At 39.0% G+C, this 22,831-nt stretch overlaps 1 protein-coding gene across 44 annotated transcripts in view; it reads left to right on the plus strand.

The window, feature by feature from the left end:
• SOX6 (SRY-box transcription factor 6) overlaps positions 1–22,831 on the plus strand; it is a 443,885-nt gene that overhangs the window by 91,921 nt on the left and 329,133 nt on the right. For 33 of the 44 annotated variants that reach the window (XM_083589534.1, XM_083589547.1, XM_083589512.1 and 30 more), the window contains one exon: positions 11,793–11,883. The exons of 7 other annotated variants lie outside the window; for them this stretch is intronic. The gene's annotated coding sequence lies outside the window, so the exon portion shown is untranslated. Of the gene's footprint in view, positions 1–11,792; positions 11,922–22,831 lie in introns of all 44 variants that reach the window. 4 more of the 44 variants (XM_083589548.1, XM_083589517.1, XM_083589508.1 and 1 more) reach the window with 1 other exon arrangement.

Below are 22,831 nucleotides of genomic sequence, written 5' to 3' on the forward strand. Positions count from 1 at the left end.
CTTTTGTTGCACAAATGAGTTTCATGTTTAACCAGCTTTGCCATGCTGTTGGATCGGTAATAGGTATAGTAAAAAAGCAAAATGTCTTTCATTGTGGCAGTGGGATCTTTGTGGTAGCTAGCCTTGTGTCCTATGGACTTTAAGGGCAAATCTTGCTGTCACTGCAACAATGTCCTCCAACATACCACATGATTTTTCCCCACATAGAAAACCAACCACATTAAAATGGATTGTTTTATTCAAATAATAAAATTGATGAGACAGGTAACATTGGCCTGTCTGTTGTGTCCTTCCAAGTTCCTTATGTAACGTCGGTACTGTTTCAATGATTTGGGGTGGGGTGGAAGTGGGGCAAAATTGCTGCATGCTAGCAGTGGATAACCTTTTTCAGCCAGAGGGCCACATTTCCTTGTGGGTACAGCTAGGGTCAGAAATAGGAAGCACAACAGATGTGACTCCTCTTTTTTGCATGGTAGGGTACATTGAAGCTGCTCTACACTCCCCCACAAACCCCTACCCCTCTATCTTCCATCCATGCTACCAAGAAGCATTATCACAGTTCAAAGACATATTTCAACCTGGCCCAAACACTTGAGGAGAGCACAGAGCAGGGCCAGTGAGGTGTGTCACATGGTGAAGGGGAATAACAGCAGGAGGACATACCCCGGGGAGAGTCCCAAAGCCCAAATAGAAAGGGTCAGAAAGCCAAATTTGACATCTGGATCTGTGGTTCTTAATGTCTGTCGTCTTCTGACAGAATTCCATTCCCTCTTCAGGGAAAGAATTGCATTTTCAACAGTTTAAACTTAATGTTGTGCATATGAGATGGACTAGAGATCTTCTCAGGCTTCTTATGTACACTGGTGGAGGAGGTGAGGTCTCAGGTTAGATGTTGTGGTTCTGTGGGTTTTTATTTCTAAGGACAGTTGAAGACAGCAATGCTTCCGAACCACAGGAATGATGGGTAGAACACACATGACAAACAGCTCAGTGAGCATTACAAGACAGAGGATACAGTACAATTTTAGAGCCTATTTCATGGTGACGATGGCAGCAAAGAGGGACTATTTTTATACCACCATTGCATCTGCTCATTGCCATCCAGCAGAGCTTTCTTCATTTGCATTTCTAGAACAGTTTGCTGGAACCCTTGGTAGCCCATTGTGATATATTTACACAGTATTTGGCAGATAAAATTGCTTGCATCTGCTCCAACTTGGATGCTAGTTTGTTTCAGTACAGTTCTTTGCTCCTCCGTGTACTTTTGCTTGGATGATTTTCAGTTGTTGTGGTCTGAGGAATGGATAGGATGTTGGAGAAATGTGGTGTACCACTTGTGTACTCAACTTTTGTTCTTCTTGGCTAAAGGGAGTGACCAGCTGGGCCCAAGAAGTGGTCAGTTCTTCTTTGGGAGAAGGGGTGGTCAGAGCTGCCTTGAAGGAGGCAGCTGTCAAAGCTACTCCTTAAGAAGCGTCCCTTGGACTCTACTGATTTTTCCAAATATTGTCCCATTTGTAACCTTCCCTTTTAGTGCTTGAATGAGCATTGGTAGCCCAACTCCAGACATCCCCGAATAAAGAAAGATTATCTGGATCCATTTCAGTCTGGTTTTTGGAACTGAAATTGTACAGCTTTGGTTGTCTTGATGGACAATCTTAGCTGCAAAAGAAACAATGGAGTGTTTTTAATATCATTGACCATCATATCCTTGTTTCCATGCTCCAGTGGTTCTGTTCTTACCTTGCTCATTGATTCTAGAGGTAGTGTTGGAAGACTAGTGTTTTTGTACTTCCTGAAACAGGCTGATCTTGCTACAGTTTTACATGCTATAATAACCTCTAAGTTGCACTAGTGTTATATATGACCTATGAATAGCATTCAGAGAATGTATCCAGTTCAAAATACTGTGGCAGTTTATCCTGATTTGCTTGTGAGTTGTTTATACATCCTCCCATTAGTTCATTCCATACTTTTTAATGCATTTTCTAACTGGGATTTTAATTCTCTCTTATTTATTGAACCTTCATCCTGATTTGCTTGCAGGGTGTTTCTACATCTTAAAGTGAATTTGTTGCGCTATGGCAGTAGAGCGCTTTAATACACTTTAATTGCACAAATCTAAATTTACAGTATATACTTGAACACCTCTTGCAAAATAGTGATAGTCTGGAGGTGGCCCAGGTACAATTCATAGTGCTTCTCTTGTCATTTAAAAGTCTGGGTAACTTGGGGACTGGTATGTTTGTTGGATTCCTACTTTGCTGGTGTCTCAGAAGCTACTGAAAGCCTTCATAATCTGCCTAGGTGAATAAAAATCTTTGCCAGCCTTTAATTTTTATCAGTAGCCCTGAGAAATAGGATGTTTTTGATGATGTTTTTCTTTTCTCTCTCTTAGTCTTGTTTCATTGATTGCTTATGACTGATGGTTTAAAAATCTGATTGTAAGGTGCCTTGGGGCCTAGAATCATCAAAATGGCAGGAATTCCTATGGGGACAATGACACACTTTCCCCTGCCCCAGTGACCCCAGGCATTGTGAATTAAGCCAATTACTATTTGAAAAGTCCTGTGCCTTCATTTCCACAGCCCCATTCTGGATTCCTTTATTTAGGAACTTGGGAAGCAGCTTTAACCATTGCTCCATGTAATGCAGCATTATCTGCACTGACTGGCAGTGGCTCAGTATCATTACTAATAGGAGTCTTTCCCAGCCGTGCCTAGGGATGCTATGGATAGAACCTGGGATCTATTGCACACAGCACATGTACCATCTAGTTGCTACAGCCTATCAGAAGGTAGTGAGATGGAAAATACATCTCTGCATCTTGAGTACTCCAGCTATACATTATTTATGATTGGAAGGTGAATGCCAAGGGCCAAATTGTTAGTTCTCTCATGAGATGGACATTGATTGTATTTGAAATAGCATTAGGAATAGTTAAATAAGTTGTGAATAAGTGACCAGACCTATCGTTTAGTCATATTGCATACGAGTCTCATGAATGTACAGTATAGAATTTCATGTCGTCACATTTTGTTTCTACTTTAGATTGCTTGGCACAATTCAAAAATTATGTTGATCTATAATATTTTAAATGGAATATCTTTATGTACTTTAAAAGATTATTAAAAAAAAGAAAGATAAATAATGACACCCATTTTTTCCTGAAAGGCAAAGGGCAGCTGTCCCAGAAGCATTACAGTTCCAAGAACTCTTATGTAGTAACCCGACTGAGTTCAATGACAAATCTCAAGAATGAATTATTTGAAGGCTTGGAATTTATTTACCGTATTTTTTGCTCTGTAAGACTCACTTTTTCCCTCCTAAAAAGTAAGGGGAAATGTGTGTGCGTCTTATGGAGTGAATGCAGGCTGTGCAGCTATCCCAGAAGCCAGAACAGCAAGAGGGATCGCTGCTTTCGCCGCGCAGCGATCCCTCTTGCTGTTCTGGCTTCTGGGGTTCAGATTTTTTTTATTCTTGTTTTCCTCCTCCAAAAACTAGGGGCGTCTTATGGTCAGGTGCATCTTATAGAGCAAAAATACGGTATTTTATAAATAACATATATTTTACAAAGTTTGTTTGTTATACATTTGTACATTCCTTAAGATATTTCAGCCAATATTTTCATGATGGTTCCTGATATCAAGCAGTAGGTTTTCATCTCTGTTTGGATATAGTTGGACATGATGGCAGACTGAACCTTTCAAAACTGCACCAATTTTAACCACTGATTTCAAAGCTTCACAGATTTTTTGGTTTCTTAGAATGCTATATATGAGGCTGCTAACATAACAGCTATGCAATAAATAGATTTATTTAGGCAACCTGTGCATACTTACTCCAGAGCAATCATATTTTGAGCCTTTGATTAAGTGGGACAGTAGCAGAACCTCTTACTGTTCTTGTTAATAATTGCTTTGATTCTACATTTGTACATGAATCTCCCTATATAAATGATGGTAAATAAAAGTTGTATTTCATGTAATTCCATAGGCTCCATTTTACGTGTTTAAAACTATCCCCTTGAAGACTGGCTAAATGCTGATCCTTCTTTCCTTGTAATCGCCTGATAGTTTATAAACTGTCCCCTTCTCCATCTGCAGAAATATGTCCTCTTGTAGGAGAGGGATTTCTATAAAGCTTTCTGAGAGGAAAGAAACATGCCAATTAACAATATTTTCCATTGGCCAATCTCCAGAATAAGACTGTTGTTACAGTTCTTGGTGCAGTTTCCTTTTTTATGTTAATGGTTTCTTTCTTTCTTAACTAAATTGCTATGTAGCTGGCAAATAATTGAAAATAGACCACTCTTAAAATAATAATTTTGCTAACTGGAAAAATTTGTTCATTTCTGTTATGCTGCTTTATTGCATGTGTTTTTTCCCAGGCAGCTCTCCGGACAGTAATTTTTATGCCATTCCTTTAAAATAACTTGCAAGTCTTGCAGGGCCTTTTTAGGCATTCAGTGCTGTTCTCTGCTGAAAGGGCAACAGAGTAGGGAGATGTCATAATTTTGTTGATTAATTGGACCATTATTTTGGCTATGTTATTTGTCTGTATTGGACTTTATTTCTCCCTTGTACTATTTTTAATAACTCCTTCAGACAGAATTCCAAGAATGTAGGAGAAGCATGGAAGGAAGGTGGGAATGAATTACATTGCAGTCATATGTTCAGTTAACAGGAAACAATGCATTTTTTTTGGTAAATAATAACCAAGTGGAAGTGTGACAGGAAATACATATTTCTTCTATTGGTCATTCATAAACAGCATGTGGAGAAGTCAGAATGATTCCTTATCTCGCCAACTGGTTAGAGTATTTAAATGAACCACATGGGACATTTAGGAAATACCGGTTCTGGTTGCATGATACCTTTTGAGATGCACGGTCCTATCAAATCACCATATATGCTGAACCTTCATAGAACTATATTTTTTAAAAATGACTTGATATGAATCATAGTAACTTTAGCTACACAGGACAAAAACTATATTTTCTCAGTATTCACAAAGGTGATTTTAAGTTCTCTTCCATCTTAAAAATCTCCCTGCATGCATAAACTTTGCAATTAAGGAGAACATAAGGCAATACAGTTTCTGCCTCATGTGCTAGCTTCCCAGAAGAAGGGAGATATTGGTGTGGTAAGCACTCAAGTCAGCTTTCCTTTGCTCTCCTCTTGAACATTTGCCAATGTTCTTGAACTCCCAAACTGAGGTAGGGGTGTGTGTGTGTGTGAGAGAGAGAGAGAGAGAGAGAGAGAAGCCGGAGGAGGTTTGGGCATGATAAAAGTTTTGAAATCCCTCAACCCTTTTTCATGCTTTCCTCCACATTTGCACCTGTTTCTTTCCCTGTTTTGCAATTTTATCGGCATTATCAGGGACCTCCTCCCAAAGCAATCCCACCAGGGATAATGTAAGTAGCATTTGGGCCTAAGAGGAAAAAAGTCAAAGTAAGAGCAAAATTTCCTGCCCTTGCTCAAAATGGGTGAACATTTTTAGTCTCCCCTCTGTTCCATCAGTAAAACAAGATTAAGAGAAAGGTCCATTTGATGGGCTGTTTTGTTGTCTGCAAAATAATCCTGTTTTCTTTCATTCCTCTAAAACAGGGTGTGTGGGGATATTGTTTTTCTTTGTTAATATGCTATATATTTTTGTGTTTTTATAGTAAACTGTCCTGGGATCTTCAGATGAAGGGTGGTATATTAATTTAATTAATTGACTGGTTGGTTGGTTGATTAATGGGATATGCACACTGTTACACAGCAGAATTCCAAAGAGCGAAAATTCAGACCTGGCATATTTGATTGCATTTCTATCCTTAAAAAACAATCAAAATGACAAACAGTAAGTTCAACCTGAATATAAAATCAAGTACCAGCATCTGAACTAAATCAAACTGTTGTTCTGATTGCAGACCCTTACTTTTCACATCAGTGCAATGCAGTACAAATGTTACCATGCCCAGAGCTTGCAAATTCCACCCACCATGCAAGTTCCATTTTGAGCATTATATTGGAAGCACATCTCACCTGTGTTTCCTCATTGGCTACTTCTTTAGAACATCTGAAGGCAATTGAAGGACAGTCCAAAAATTGCTCCTTCTCTTTCTTCTTCTATCTGGAAGGCAGGAGGAGATTCATGAAGTATATTGCCCCAGGGTGGGAAGGAGATGTTTTAGGAAAGAGAGTTGATTTTTGCACACAGGGTTCTATAGTTGTATCTGAAAATTTTCTGTCCTGTAACATCAGAATGGCATACCGACATGGTTTCTCCTGCCTGAAAAATGTGCCTTGAAGTAATGTTTGGATGAAAACATACCCAAACACAATTATTCTCCGGGAATGATACAGCCAAGCTTGGTTAAAGGAGGGAAGACATTTTTATATGAAACCATAATATGGAAATTGACACCTAAAACATTTGCTAAGATAATTTCCAGGTCTTAGCAAAGCAGTCATTTGAGAAGACAGTTCCGGCATTATTTAAAAGAGGCATATACTTAAAAATATGAACGAATAAAAATATCTCCTTAGTGTTAACTATATGTTAAAGGAAAGTGACCTAGTAAAATGTTTTATCCTCAACTTCTAAGCAGGATTGGATTCAGAGTTTCCTTCAGCAAAACTCTGCTATCAGGATGCCTCTGTTGGAAGGAGACAGGTGATTTTTGCCAATTCTCCTTTCTGCCCTGTGGCCCCTGAAAAGCTGCTTCCAAGGGTTAGTGGATGTTCTGAAACAGCATGGAAGGTGATGCGAAGGCTGCAGGGGTAAGGAAGAATTAGTGAAAATTGCTTCCCTGCTTCGTCTAACAGGAGCATCCAATGAGTGGGGTTCTGCTAATGAGACAGTTAGATCCAACCCTATAAATTTATTAGACTATCACTTGATCATTTTACTGAGCCACTTTCCTTTTAAGATCTGTGGAAGAGCAGTTCTGGATCTAACCCATATTCAGCATCACAACTGAAGCTTCTGGAGGCAAAGTATATATTTGTATTTGGTCTTATATAAACAAATGATTATAAAGTACTGAAGCTGCCAGGCCCGCTGTTAAAATAACTTGATACTTGCCACTGTCAGCGTAGCATGTACTTGATAATTATATCCACATGGCCTGTTTTGTGACAAACTCTTGGTTAGCTGTGTTTGAAAACATAAATTCTCCCTTCTTTTCTAGAGTACAAGTAAGCTGTTACTGAACAACATACAGCCTAGTACAGAAACTTACATGGCAGATCTATTTGAAAGGTCTGGGGCTACTCAGGCTTGTGATTTACAGATCCATCCTAAGTGCCACTGTCCATTGTATGGTATCAGCTCAAGATACAGTAACAAATGGGAGATTGTATGGCAAGTGTCCCATGTTAACTATCAGGTTATGCTTTCCATCGTCTTTTTTCTGAATTGCTATACGTGGTGTGCTAGGTTCCTGTGAATAATCTGAGTTGTTTCTCCCCTGCAAAACCATAAAGTCCATCTTGGCTTTCTGACACTGACTAAGCTACTTGGATTAGGAAAACCTGGTCTTAAAAGAGAAAAATTGGATGTTCCGCAAACCCAGCAGATATTTTGAAACACTCATGGAGCTGATAAGAGTCATCGTAAATTTAAACATTACCTTGCCTTGCACGGAAACCACACTAATAAATGGCTTTGAATTTTTTATGAATGACTGAGTACCAAGCTTTACTAATAAGCCCAAGCTGTGGTGCTTTATATTTTTCTTTTATTTTCTTTTCTCTTTTTGGCTAAAGGATGCTGCAGAGAAAGCACTGATGAGGTGTCATATAATTTTACAAGTTGCATAACTGCTTTTAACAACTAAACTCTCTCTGATTAAAATAACAATTGAGCCTGTAATTTTTCTGAACAGCTGCTGCTACAGGGGGTCATTACCTTGGAGAGCTTGGAAATAATTGTACTCCTAATACATGAGTTATGTAGTCTCATGTTTTACAGCAATGCACAAAGTTTAAAGCCTATAGTAGAATGTTATTTGAAAGCTGTCAAACCATGTTAAAAAAGACTGCATCGTCAAAGGCCCTTGTGGCCAGGATTCAACATGTAGCCTTGTCTTACTCATTATAAAATGCATGTTTATAAAGTTCCACAGAGCATCCAATTCCCAATTCACTTATATCAGCAAGACTTAACTTGCTCATTAATCTAAATTCTTTTGCAACTTTAATCTACATGTTTAATTAATCATAAAATGAGGCGGTAAGTAATTTCAGCAATGTGTGGCTTGTTATCAGATGCATTTAATCACTCTTCTGTGAGCTCATTTGGAAACACCTGAAGATGTCGAGAGCAGTTTGAATAAGCATAAATTATTCTTTGTCAGTGTACTTCACCCAACTAATAAGACATTAATTTAAAAAAGGCAGTGTTAGTCATTTTTAGATCTTCACCAATATTTTTAGCTTAGCAATATAACACTAATTGTATATACTGTACAATACACAATATAGTGTCCGACAGTGGAACAGGGAGTATTATTCAATTCATTTTCCTGTTTACATGTAATTACTCTGCGTAATCTTAGGTTGAATGAAGATTAACCATAGTTATCAAATCGTAAGTATTTAAATGTTCTTGGAACAAGCTACTAGTTAATTGAAATCATAAAAGCTACTAGATGATATAATAACAGTTGTAAGATTATATCTTCTCTGTGAATTTACTTTTGTTTGAAGTACCTTTATGCAGGTTTTTTTACTGTATTAAAAACATAGCCAAATATGAAGATGTAACTTCTACAAATGAGGAAACACATTTTAATATAGCGACTATTGATCTGATCTTGACAAACTAGCAGGGCATAACAGAACCCTTTACGAGGCAATTGGATGCCAATCCACAGTTTAGTGTACTAACTGGAAAAGGTCTCTCTTGTCTTGGCACTTCTACGAATGCTACCACAGTGCCTTCAGGGAGAGGGCTGTGCGTGGCATCTTCAGCCTGTTAGGAGCTTATGCATGGGTTAAATAGCTGCACAGATCTCCAGAGTTACTATAGTGCTGGGCTGCAGTGCTGCCCTACTGTGTTCTGAATAATTTCCAAGTATACCCCTGAACCCAAAATCACCCATGTGAACTCTTCCTTTTCCTTTATTTGAGAAGCTGTGGCCAGAGGCAGAGGACTGTGTAAGACTGGAGACTATTTATCATCCTTTTCTCACCTTTCTTTCTTCAGACATGGTCAGTGGAAATATTCCTAAACCAAAGAAGACACTCACAACCTCAGGCTGATATTTCATAAGGGTGAATTATACTCCCCAGAGTGTTAGACATGGATGAATTTAAAATGGCATTTTTGGAGAATGTCAGCACCTGTCCTGTTTCTGCCTTGAAAGGGTTGACATTCTGTAAGAATAATTATTTCCTTAGAAAGAGATTTGTTGACCTGTCATGGATCTTCACAAACACACATTCTGCTGACCACTCCTTTGAGCTCTTCTAGATATTGCAGTGTGTATGTATTATAGCAGCAAGACATTATTTCTGCTATAAGAATTTTACACTTCCTGCAATGTTTTCTCTGCTCCATCTTTTCTTAAGGCCCTGTTTTCTTTGACTATGTAGTGCTCTAATAAGATCATTAGTCAGGCACACTGTCTCCATGAACTCTAAAAGATGCTGCATTGCTGGCACTGTAGCAATACACTGTGGTAACTGATCCCTCTCTACCTTTTCCTGCTGACAAATTGCCCCTTGTGATCTCCACAATTTGATGTTTATTTTAATCCTGTATTCCTCTCCAAATGGAAGACATCACAGAGTGCTCGGCATCTAAAAACAGTAAAGCTTTTGCAATGTCATATAGTTCCGACTTGTAGGCTGGACAGTTTAACAACATTCAGTGAAAGCACAAGAATAAAACTGTGTACATATTACATTTAGGATTTGTCTGAGAAACCAACCACCAACTTACAAAATATATGAGCTACTTCTGTGTCTTCCTGCATGCAAGAATTTATTTTTGACTTGTTTACTTTGTAAATGAAAATAAAACTCGTGCAAGATACATGGACTGCTTTAGACTAAATGGTATTTTTTTTGACAAAAGGAATAAAATGATCCATATTGGGGAGTAAGTGCCTGAATTCTACAAGGGAGAAACATTGATTCAGTGTGGAGAAAGTTCCATTAAGACTTCAAGAGAGTAAAGGTGGAAACAGATGACCATTTCCATACGATAACAACGTTTAAAAGACATCTGCTACTAGAGGGGAATCAAGCCACAACTAAGCACTTTAATGCACGCCTTACAAAAGAAGATCTAGGTGATCAGACCAAAGGTTCAGCTAGTCAAGCAGTCATGTAGATTAAACAATTAACCTGTGATTGCTATTATTTCACAATTATTCAAATCTAGGTATTCTGGGGTTTAGGCATGGTAATGGGGTGCTTTTTCCATGTCAGTTACTGTCCCTCCATTCCCCAGTTTACCATTCTAAAAATGAATAAGGTAAAAAAAAGTGCTTAGTGATGGTAGTAGTAGTAATACTACTACTAATATACTTTTACAAATCAGTTTTAATAACCTTTCAGCTGTGATTTTTTTTACTCAGTTAAAATAGTTAGAAAAGATTGATTAATTTCATTGGCTCATTAGAGGTCTACTATTTAGCTGAAAAGTATGAAATCTGTGTAATTTATCAATATTTTATAATACTGTACAGTGGTACCTCAGGTTACATACGCTTCAGGTTACATACGCTTCAGGTTACACACTCTGCTAACCCAGAAATAGTGCTTCAGGTTAAGAACTTTGCTTCAGGATGAGAAAAGAAATCGTGCTCCGGTGGCGTGGCGGCAGCAGGAGGCCCCATTAACTAAAGTGGTGCTTCAGGTTAAAAACAGTTTCAGGTTAAGTACGGACCTCCGGAACGAATTAAGTACTTAACCCGAGGTACCACTGTATTCAGAATCCTGTATTTGCCCCAAGTATTGAAAGGGCAATAGCAGTGGCTCTGAGAATCCTCCGGAAAAACAATCTCTCAAAGGACCCGTTGATGGCATTTTACCATTGTACTGTGGAGAGTGTATTAACTTATGGTTTCTGTGTGTGGTTTGGGAGCTGCACGGCCAGGGAAAAAACAATGCTGTCCAGGGTTTTAAAGACTGCAGAGAGAATAATTGGGTGCACTCTTCCCACCTAAGATCAAATCTATGCTGTCAGGTGCCATAAGAAAGCTGCAGAGATAGTACGTACCCCGGAAATTATCTCTTTCAGCTTCTGCCTTCTGGAAGAAGGTATAGGGTTATAAAGACCAGGACTTGCTGCCTGAGAAACAGTTTCTACCCAAATGCAATTCTGGTTTTAAATGCAGTATAAGGAGTCTCTATAGTATATTGTATTTTAAAATGGGGTTTCAGAGTTTTTAGGGGTTTTTGAATATCTTATGTAGATTTTTCAATTTCATTCTTCTGTGTGGGACAATGACAATAAAGATATTGTATAGCATTGTAGTTCCTGTGCATCACACACCTTTGGGCAGAGTATGGTCAGAAGCCTTTATAAAATCAGTATTGAAATTGTATCATTACTGGACCTAACTTGGAACATGGATCTGTAGATGCTGTCTGGCTGAAATTAACACAATAAAATATTCCTGGTTTCCCAACTATTTTGGATAATAACACCTTTATGGAATGCCATTTTTATGTAACCAACTAGCTGCTTTGTGTCTCTTAAAGATAGGCCAAAATAAGTATTTTCACTGCTGATTGTCAATAGCTGTGAAGGAAACATACCTTCAACTTATTTTCTGTCTTTGTTTTTAATAGACCTACTAGATGCTGTCTTGCTGGCTTCTTCTCTGATGACACCTTTCACGAGACACTGCTAGAGCAGAAAGGCAGCCTGTGACGGGGCCAGGTAACATTTGCATACTCACCTAAATGTTCTAATCAGTGGTAAGGGAAATGCTTTTCTCACCTGCCATATTTTCTCCCCTTATAATACCTTCATACTCCATATTTTCTAGTTAGGCGATGACCTAGATAATATAAAAGAAATGAGCATTAGATTTTTTTTTTCACTTCGTTGGATGCCCCCATTGTTTGGAGAGTGCTGTCTTATCCTACTGTACACATGTACGTAGGTAGTATTGATTTCATTTATAACATGTAGACCTCTCTACTGAGGCAGTCCCATGAAATGTCCCACACTGACTTTACAATAAGAAATATCAACAATAAAAACTCATAGAAAAGCCATTTGAAATCCAGTATAGATACAGACTTAAGATAAAGGCTTGTTGAAAGAGGTCTAACTACATTCTAGTTACCAGGAGTCTGAAAAGCCATCTAGTGAGTTATACATGGATCACAACTCCAAACCCAACACACTACATGCCTTCAGCAATTAAGCAATTGCTGTATATTCATAAATAGAAAATACAGACAATGCAGAAATTATAGATTCAGGATTTGCATTCCAGTTACTTTCCCTAGAAATATCTATTTCGACCCTTTTGTCAGCCCCTTCATAACAACTACTGGTTTTATAAAGCAGGACTAAGTATTCAAACTATTAAATTAAACTCTAGCAGATGGCATTTCTGAATCATAGACAGCAAAGGAGTTTAGGAGAATTCAAACACAAATAACATCTCCATTTTTGGTTATAACTTTTTCTGAGAAATGTGTAGAAAGAATCAAGTTGCACATATAATTTTTAAAGGCAAAAATAATAAAAAAAAGAAATCAATTAGGTAAATCGTCCAAAAATAATTTAACCCTGGAAAAACAAGTAATAAAATTAAAATCATTGCACTATATAAAGGCAAGCAATGTAAACCATAGGGTTGTGTCCAAGGAAGTGGTCCTGTTAATGCAAGGACTTCTTTCAGTGCAGAGAGACTTTCTCTTCCTGTGTGCCCCATGTACACATGTACACAAAGACACCAAATCTGTTCTAGGGATTCCCCACCTCTCTGGAGATTTGTGGTGGTTGTGGAAAGGGAGTAGAAGTCCTTGTGCTAGTGTGATGACTTCATTGGATACAACCTAAATTGTCTATGGGTAACTTCCATTCATGTTCTGTTATTTGGAACCTTGTTAATGTTTTGTTATGGGACGCCGGTGGCGCTGTGGGTAAAACCTCAGTGCCTAGGACTTGCTGATCGTATGGTCGGCAGTTGAATCCCCGCGGCGGGGTGAGCTCCCGTCGTTCAGTCCCAGCTCCTGCCCACCTAGCAGTTCGAAAGCACTCTTAAGTGCAAGTAGATAAATAGGGACCGCTTTATAGCGGGATGGTAAACGGCATTTCCGTGTGCTGCGCTGGTGCTGGCTTGCCAGCTGCAGCTTCGTCACGCTGGACACGTGACCCGGAAGCGTCTTCGGACGGCGCCGACTCACGGCCTCTAGAGCGAGATGAGCACGCAACCCTAGAGTCGGACACGACTGGCCCGTACGGGCAGGGGTACCTTTACCTTTTAATGTTTTGTTAGAAAAGGTAGCTGAAGCTTATTTGCAATGCTGTAGATCCCTTCCTTTCCTCTCCCAGTACCTCTGTCAGGCATGGCCCTCTAGGGAACCTGTGGAGTTCTGCAAATGTTATTTTATTGTTTTATTAAAATTTTATTTTATTAAATGATATCAAAGTATAAAAGCAAACTTCTCTCCAATGAACTCCTCCCGCCCTCCATGCATAATCTGTAGTATTGTATTCCATTTATCTAGGGCTGGAACTGATGAAATAGTCCATTTCTCTTTGTATGCTATCAGTCAATGTATCAATTTTGGCAATCTCTAAAGCCTTGATCAGCTTTTTCTTCATAGATGGTATTGTTTCACTTTTGCAGTGCCTAGCCAACACAGTCTTGGCAGCAGCAAACAGCATATTCATAATAATTCAACTTTATGTAAAACTGCTTTTTTATTTTCTTCAATACCATGGTTTTTCTTGAATGTAAGTAATCAGCGTAAGAGGGGAGGGAGAATCAAGATAGATGCTTTCGGTGCTAAAAAGCAAAACAAGACAAGTGACATTGTAAACAAAATAATAAATGCCACTTACTACTTCTGTGGCATGGTTAATGTTTTGTGCACAGTTCTCAAAGGAAACCCAACTCCTGCTCTTTCCCAATGGTCATGGGGCAACAGACATAGTTTATCCCATTTTATCCCCACAACATGGCAGAGAGTGACAGAGTGTCTAGTCTAGAGTGTCTTGAGTTCTAGATGAATGTGGAATTGTACCTGAGTCACCTGTGAGCTTTAAGAAAAGAATGCCAGTTGGGCCTAGAGAATGAGAAAAGGGGTGTAAAGAACCCAGAATGCAGGCACACTGTGCAAATTTATATGTTAAGCCTATGGCAGACAACATTAGATAGACAGAATATTAGGATATCAGTCAAAGAAAAAGGAGGGCAGGGAAAGAGAGCAAATCAACCTGTTCAAGCCCTGACAGAGTATATGAAGTACCCTGGACAGCTGTTGCTTTTGGATAAGGGTGGAGGGAGTGGTATCCACCTGGTGACGGCACTGGGCACCTGTGGGGCTTCTGCTAACCCCAAACTCCTCTGACCTCACAGGTGCAGTGCAACCACCAGGAAGTCACCACTGCCTCCATCCCAACTTGCCACTGCTTTCTCCTGAAGAGGAGAGGTGGATTTGGTTTTGTGAGGATGCACGTCTTGAGGTTAATAAATACTCATCCTGTACTAAAAAAGTGAAACCTTGCATTATACAGGGATGTTTAGTGGATGTGCATTCCCCCTTTCCCACTCTAGAAGAACTACATTCTTGGCTATGTAGCCATAACAGGCTTGGGTTGGGAGCAGCAGCCTACCACTCTGTGGCACAGCGGGAATAGGCCTGGGAAGGGTGTGACCTTTACTTCTTTGCAACTCCTGAAACTCCCAGCCCCAGGGTTGAATAGTATAATAAGACTCCTCTTTCAGGTTGGCTGGATTCCTGAACAAGAGCACTCTCCTTAGAGGGTGGGACATACACTGCAATATTTTGTTGTAGACCCCACTTTGTTCTCCTGATTTGTCATTTATCCAATCACCCCAAATGAATCTTTGAAGAAGTAATTTGATTAAACCAATGTATATCAGCTCCTGTAACAAAATTTATGCACAAAGGCATAAAGGAACATGAAAGATATTCAATAGAACTTTTTTTTTAAAGAACTTTTAAGAGACTAAGTTTATTCTTGGGTTAAGTAGCATTTCCATTCCATGTGATACAAGAGGGCACAAATTAATTCTATATTAGAAGTCTGGTGTCAGCATCTTGGCATGTATAAAAGCTAAGTGGGACAGGATACGGAAATGGTGATACCAAGTAGTGACCAAAATGACATATAGGTGGCCATGTGACCTATAGTGTAGCAAGCAATCCACTGTTTGAAGGGGTCCTATACTTGAAGGAGTGTTAGGTCCACTTCAGGTTTAAAGATAAGGAACCATAGGAAGGGAGAGCAAGGGCTTTGAAGCCAGCTCCCTGCAATGCAGGAACTTCTTTTGCCCAATGTGGGGCTTGAACCCACAATCCTGAGATGAAGAGTCTCATGACCTCCCAACTGAGCCATCCCAATTTCTATTTGAATTATAGCAATTCGGTCATAATCTGCATCTTCATATGAATAATTATCATTATTTCCTTTTTTGTGATGCATAAGTTGCTACCCTATTAGTATATGTATATTGGAATTTGCTTGTTTATGGAATTCCCACCCTGTACAAATTAGACAGAGGTGATCTTTGAGTTCCTGTTGAAAACTTTTTATTTAGACATACCTTTCCAGAGGTGTGATCTCTTTATATGCTTCTTGTAATCTTTAATTTGTCATTAGTCAGTCACCTGAATGGATTATCTGTATTTATTCACATTTTAAATGATGTTTTATATTTGGTTATATACATTGCCTTGGTATATTTTATGGCAGTATATAAATACTTTTCTAAATAAATACATACATTTTGGGGATTAAATGGTTATTTTTATACTGTTTCTTGTGCATAGCTTTAGAATTTTTTCTTAAGACATTATGTAAATAGGTAGGTAGGGAGGTAGGTAGGTGAAAACCAGGATAAGGTGGCAGACATTTCTTTGGTTATTGCAGCTCAAAGCAGTGTTGGAACATTGTTGTGTTGGCTCCAGACTAACAGCACAATCCAAAACCAAGACCCCACTGGGATGTGAGAGTTTGGATTTGGAGAAACTTGGGCTTTCCTGGTTGAATTTGGGCTCGGCTGGGTCTATGCCAGAAAAGTGTCTCACCCCAGCTGAGCTGGAAAGTCCCTCACCTTATCTTAGCTGGTGGAACTTAAGATGGTGGAATTTATGTTTGACACAAATCCCCAAAAAGGGGCATTCCAGGGGCATGGAAGGGTTGTGGCAGCAGCTGGACAGGGCAAAGAGAGACTAACATCCATTCCAAACTCCTTTCAGTTCAGTCACATGACCTAGTAATCCACCACTTATAGTGGTGTAAGTCAATTACCTCATGAACAGAGTTTAGAATAGGGGTAAATTAACAACTTAGACTTTCTGTTGTTAGGATTCCTTTGATAGTAACTTAAGTCAATTGATTTCAACGGTTCTACTTATAAGCACGATCAAATTCATTGCTTCAGACTGATAGTGGTCTAACTAAGAGGTAGTTGTACTTTCATCATACATGCAGTTTAATTGGGCTCTTTGGGAAGGAAAAAGGCCTCTGTCTGTCCAAAAGTGCTGAAAATGCTTTTGTTATTCTCCTTTCCAAATGCTAATAAATAATTATTTTGCAGGAATTATTATAAAGATTTTTAACATTACAGCACTATAATTCTGTACTAACAAAACTCATATTACACCTTTGTTTTAATAAGCACAATTGCTATTGACTTGTTCTTAAGGGTGACACCATTAGTCTCTGGATTTAAATCATATAAATAATCTAAACTATTACCTCCTGAATATACTATACATTTAGACAACAATTCAGCACAAAAATTTTACCTCCTCCTTCTTTTCAAAATTATAATTCTACAGGGTCATTTTTCACTTTGTTTGGTGTGTAAAACATAATTTATATTCTTGACATACAACACTAATTCAAAAGAAGAGTCTCATTTAGATGATAAGGTGCAAAGTGATGTGCTTTGAAAATCTGAAATGAGCTTTGTGGGAAATTAAGGTGCTCTTAGTACTTAACTGCTCCTCAGTGTGGTAGATGGAGCATGGTAGAAACACAGGCATGACCTGATGTGTGACCTGAGGGCTTAGAAGTCTGTCTGTGTTGGTGGGGGAGGGCAGGAAGGATTTGATAAAGCAATAGGTTTGGATAGAGTCCAGTTAAATTCTGGTTCAGAAAGGCTTGGTGAAATGTTTGATGAGGAATTTGAAGAAGAGGAGGGAGATGGGTTCAATGAGTGAATGTAGGAATAAGATAAACCTTTCTTAAACAAATAAGCTTTAAAAACCCCCATCAAAAGCATAAAAATTTGGTTTCTTGAAGTACGCTTATGGAGCAAGTCACACATACGATGAAAACAGAAATATTGTATTGCCTTGGGGAGAAAGAAGAGAATTAAATCCAGGCTTTGAATTCTGTCGAACTGTGCCAGTGATTGTGACATTTTGCAACATATCTAAACTTCTCTATTTGTATGCATATATGTTTAAAAACACATGTCTGAATGCTTCTTTGGATTAGGTGTAATACAGCGTCTCGAGATAATCATATGTTCATTGTAATCCTGTTGTTATGGTTCAATACTGCTGCCCCAGTAGTCCTATAGAACTTTACCCACTGGGCAGGCAGGACTGTGAGCCTATAATGAGGAAATAGGCAGTGTAGTGATACATGGCTTAGGGTACCACTTGACTAAAAATTGACTAAAAAAAAATTGGCTAAAAATTCCGAGTGAAGACTCCCAAGTGGTGACATGATAGGTGGTTGCGGGCTTCTGACCCTTGTTTTACATTAGCCCTATGATGACACACTCTCCTGGGTTCCTACACTCCCTGTGTAAGTAAAAGTTGCCAAATACAAATACAATGGAATACAAAATTTCCATTTGTTTTGGAAATACAGTGGTACCTTGGGTTACATACGCTTCAGGTTACATACGCTTCAGGTTACACCCTCCGCTAACCTAGAAATAGTACCTCAGGTTAAGAACTTTGCTTCAGGATGACAACAGAAATTGTGCTTTGGCGGCGCGGCAGCAGCAGGAGGCCCCATTAGCTAAAGTGGTGCTTCAGGTTAAGAACAGTTTCAGGTTAAGAACGGACCTCCAGAACGAATTAAGTACTTAACCTGAGGTACCACTGTATATTTATCAATTACAAGATTTATATCCTACTTTTCAGGACAAATATCCTCACAAGGTGGCATACAAAACCAATCACACAAAAAAATGAAATCAACAGTTTAAAATTATATGGATGGATGCAAATAAAAATCTGAATATCTGAAGAATATCTGAAGAATATCTGAAGAAGGTATCTGAAGAAGTGTGCATGCACACGAAAGCTCATACCAAGAACTAACTTAGTTGGTCTTTAAGGTGCTACTGGAAGGAAAAATTTTCTTTTGTTTTGCAAATAAAAATGTATTTAAAAACTCACTAATAAAGAGGACATAAGTACTTCATGGTAGATCATCATCTAGAAATAGGAGGCCAACACTGAAAAGGCTCTGTCTCTCACCATGGGTTTGCATGATCCATGCCTTCATGGTGAGCCTGCTAGACCTGGCTGCTGCCTACTCCACAATCAAGGGAGAATGTCACCGTACAAGGTCAAGGCAAGGTTAGGTAATATGTGTTGGTCATTATCAGGCCAGTAGTAAACTCAGTGTGGTTTTGCTGATTCCAAAAGCAGATTTGAGGTGGATGCTTCCATAAATCCAAGGCTTTGCCTTGTCTGATCTGTTGATGTTTAAGAGGTGTTTTTGAAACCTGGCAGTCATTCAGAATTTTCTTACTTTACATTGAGCTAAGTGGTTGTACACAAGATGAATCCTTACCTCTCTCTCCCCCTTTTCTCTGTCTTTGCACACTCCTGCCCCAAAGTTCTGGAGCTTCTGTGAGTTACAATTTTAAATCAGTTTTGGTTGAAACATGATGCTGGTCGTAGGCAAAACACCTATCTGTGTACATGTTATACCATATTGGCCTGAATATAAGCCTCACTTTTTCCCCAAATTCCAACCATGAAAAGTTAAAGTGCGGCTTAAATTTGCGACCTTACAAAAATGGGCTTTTACGATATCGCTGCTAAAACAGACATACGGTAAAACGGAATGGGTGTGAGTGCCTGCAGAATTTTGAGGGAGCGGTCTATATTCGGGTATTGTCTCCCCTCCCCCCTTGAATTTTAAAGATGCAGCTTATATTTGGGTACGGCTTATATTCGGGCCAATACAGTGTGTCGTTACATCTGTAATGTTCTTACCATGTGTGCCAGCCATGTTAACACACCAACAATCAGGAGGATGTGCTGCAATGGATGTCTTGGGGGCACATGGTGAGAGCAAGGTAGAGCAAGATAGCAACTGTATAGTGCATACTTAGACTATATTATTCTCTCCCATAATGTGTAGTGATAGCCGCCAACTTGGATGGTTTTAAAAGAATTTTAGGCAACTTAATGAAGGATTAGGCTCTCACTGGCTACTGGCCACAATAGCTAGTACTGTTGGAGGCAGTACTGGGCAGTACTGCATCAGGGAGGAGCACTGTGGTACTCAGGTCGTGCTTGTAGGCGTCCCATAGGTATCTTGTGGAACAGGATGCTTGACCAGCAGGGCCCTTGCCTGATCCAGTAGGGCTCTTCTTACATCGTCACATACCTAAAATGCTCACAAGGGCAAGTGCTTTGCTGGTGACCAGTATCCAATTTAAATAATCCCTGAGCCACATTTTGCTTTAGTTTGTTCTTCCTATCACAGTGTGTAGCAGTTAAAATACAAAGCACAGCAAAAACCAGCTGACAAAAAAAACCCACTTCTGAAACTTGGCTGTAAGAGGCTGATGCTTATTTGAGTATGTCAAGATATTGTTGGAAAAGTTTTCCTCCAAGTGGAGAAAACTGTCGGAGAAACAACTAATTAATCCTTGCCCCTTTATAGCTGTGTAATGCAATGCATAACTAAAAGTCCTGTTAAATTAATTAATGATTTCAATTATGAACTTTTCCCCAAAATGTTATGATTCATATCAGGCTGATGATGCAGTGACCTGGGAGTGTGAAATTTGAGCTGTGCGCAGAATTGCCAGTTAATTGATTCACAAATTATTTAAAGTTTGTTGCACCCAAGGGAGTGCTCACATCCATGGCAGCTACTTCATAGAAGGGACAAACTCATTCTCCTTTTCAAGCCAGGCAAGCTAACAACCATGATTTTGGTGCTGCTAATAATTATATGGGAAATTCTGAGTACCCTGCTGCTGTGATGGTTGAAAGGGAGCTTCAGATTTTCATGCTGCAGCCGTGTGAGCAGTGTGTAACAGTGCAACATATATCATTTAAGCAAAGTTTAAAAGTGTCCATGAGCAAAGGTGAATGTCACACCGAATCTCATGCATCTTTTGAAGTCAACGATTTTTACCATTTTGAATAACTCTTTTAGATCCTCACCTCATCCTCATTTATAATATCTGTTTGCTTTGCAATAAGTATTGTTCATTGCTAAAGAAAATGAAGGTCAGTGTTACTGCAATTGCCATAATTGAAGAATATTTCATATACTGCTGCTCTTAACTTGCAATTTCATTGTACGGATTATCAGTAATTATAGGAGCCTACCTATTGAAATTCATAGTGGTCAAGCACAATATTTCATAGTCTTTATGCCTCCCTGAGCTCAGGATTTTAAAGATGTACATTCTGCGATATTATACAGTATAGCTAGAACAAGTAATATTGTTCCGTGTCATTGCATCCAATTTTAATATTTTCATCTATAACGTGGGCAACAAAAGCTTGAAGCATACACAGGATAAAAGAGAAGCAGGTATCAAAGAGTGTTAGAGCACTGTAAATATTTTATAATGCTTTATTAAAATTTTATTAACACTATTAAAATGCACTTGAGTTGACTTTAGCATTGTATAATCTGACCATTGTTATAAATCCCTTTGTGAGTGCCACCGTTTTTTTACTGAGGCAAGAGAAAAAGTTGGCATACACATATGTAGATTTCAAGAGACCATGAGCTGTTAGTAGTACATGGATGCACGTGCAGAACTATGAAGGGGTGGGCAACACTAGGGTTTGGGGTATCAAGCTGTCATCCACAGTCTAGGGGTTCATTAGGTCTCCATGGTGAGGACCAAGAAGTAAGAAGGTAAGTTAGTCTGCCAAAAGATGAATTCCCAGCTTTTCCTCCCCATTCTGGTCATTCATCTCAGCATCTTTCTTTCATGATAGAGGACACTTCTTTCCCCCCAAAATCCTGGGAACTGTAGTTTGTCAAGGGTGCTGGGAATTGTAGCTCTGTGAGGGGTAAACTACAGTTCTCAGGACTGGGGGAAGCATGTGCTTTAAATGGGCACCTCGATTCTTAGATTCCATCCCTAGAGTTTCAGAGCCCTATCCTCTCAACTGAACTTCAGGTGAGGGAGCATTTGTCCTTTCCACTCTTAAAATGTATAAGCCTGATTAGAAGCAGAAAGTTTAAACCATCTAAATGAAAAGCTTTCCCCCCTGCCAAATATTTGTTAAGGGCGGGGGGAATTATCAGCTTGTGAAAGTGTCAGTGTCTGTGGGACATCAGGTTTTAGGATACTCTGGTGCCATAACTCATTCTCAGTGCTTACCTGTGAGTGCAGCAAATCATAGATTTAGATTATTAGCGGGGGGGGGGGAGTGTGTGTCTCTGCAGAAGCTGGAGCGTGACCACAGCCTTATGCAAGGGAACCTACTGAGTGCCTGCTTTTGAGAAAACCTTCCAGTTCAAACACCAACTGACTGCTTCTGTTTTTCTGAAATTAAAGACCCTATAATCTCAGCACCATTAACAAGTGCTGTCATTCAGATACACAGTGTCTGGCTGATTTAAATAAAATGAAATGAAGATAGTTGTTTCTGGTCCCTTGGCTTCACTCATTGCCATAAACATATGCTCTGCGTCCTGCTTCTTTCCATCTTATTTATGACTTTAATTTGTTGTGTGGGCTGCGCTAGAAATTAAATTTAATACAATTCTCCAAGGGACCCTGTCATATAATAACATGGTAATTTCTGTGTATCCTTTTGAAAAATGAGGAAATTAATTCTTCCTGACATGTTCTAATTATTCCAGTGTGAACGGAAAATCCGTTTTTCCCAACCCCTGAAGTGTTATAGGCAAATGGCTGCTGTTCAAAGCTGAGGTGCTAAAGCTGACCAGCAGTGCGTTTAATTTGAAACATGAGCAGACACCTTTCAACACACCTTTGTAATGTTAGAGTACTTTACAGAAATTAATTCACTACTTATTTGGCAGCTTAGCCTGGGGGTTACATTTTTTATTCATCAATACTATAGCCCTGTTAGCACAATGTTTCTCTCCTCCTGTAATGCCTTTGTGCTTATGTTGCAACATATAGATGAACAGCGGTGTACAGTGGTGTGCTTTTTGAAATGGGATGGAAAATATTGGCACATTAGAATGTGGTGGGCACTGCAAGGTCCTGAATGCGAACTAAATAGCATTCTGTACTTAGCAGGTTTTGATGACATTTAACCAGGGAGGAAGAATTTGGCTGCTATTGCTTTGAATGAACTTGGATACCCACTGGCATTCAGGTCAAATACTCCCTAGTAATTTATAAAATCTGGCTCCAAACTAGCCTTTTAAAAAATTACATTTGTATCAAGTTTTTAATATGAATATG

This window comes from Podarcis filfolensis (genome assembly GCF_964270895.1).
Source record: "Podarcis filfolensis genome assembly, chromosome: 1".
NCBI lineage: Eukaryota > Metazoa > Chordata > Lepidosauria > Squamata > Lacertidae > Podarcis > Podarcis filfolensis.